Raw genomic sequence first — 594 nt, forward strand, 5'->3', positions numbered from 1 at the left:
CTCCTATGTGCAGAAGGGGGCAGTGTTGGTCATCAAACGCTATTACAATATCAGGAATGACACTAAAAGCCTCATTGTGGTGCACCTGGTGTGTGCATCATGGTGTGCATACATACATACATACATTTACAGCAGTTGCTAGAGTCAAAGGAACACTGCTTGTTTTCGTACTAAATTCAGGTAATTATCCAATTAAAGACCCTGCACAACAACACAGGTTTTCACTTATAATGGCTCATTAGTGGGAATTGCTGAGGTCTCCAAAGTCTGTGACACTTATACCTGTTAGCTAAGGCCTTATTATAAGTTGTGTTGTATACTCACAGTTGGCTATTCCTTAATTGTGTCGAGGTGACATGTATTTCTGTAAAATGCCAATACACCTCGTCCACGGTTAGTTGACTGGTCCGTCTGCCAAGCCAAAAGACAGCAGTGTTACAGGTCATTAAAAATAATAAAGTAAATGTAGTTCTTTATTAAATCAGTCTATACTTTTATTATTATAAAGAAATATTTAGAAGTGTATGTTCCACCTATACAGTAGTCCATTCCATAGCATCAATTTTTAAAATTTTAGACAGTATGTCTTCTTCT

Source organism: Morone saxatilis, unplaced genomic scaffold (genome assembly GCF_004916995.1).
Source record: "Morone saxatilis isolate NCDOM2014 unplaced genomic scaffold, NCSU_SB_2.0 Contig10, whole genome shotgun sequence".
Lineage (NCBI taxonomy): Eukaryota > Metazoa > Chordata > Actinopteri > Moronidae > Morone > Morone saxatilis.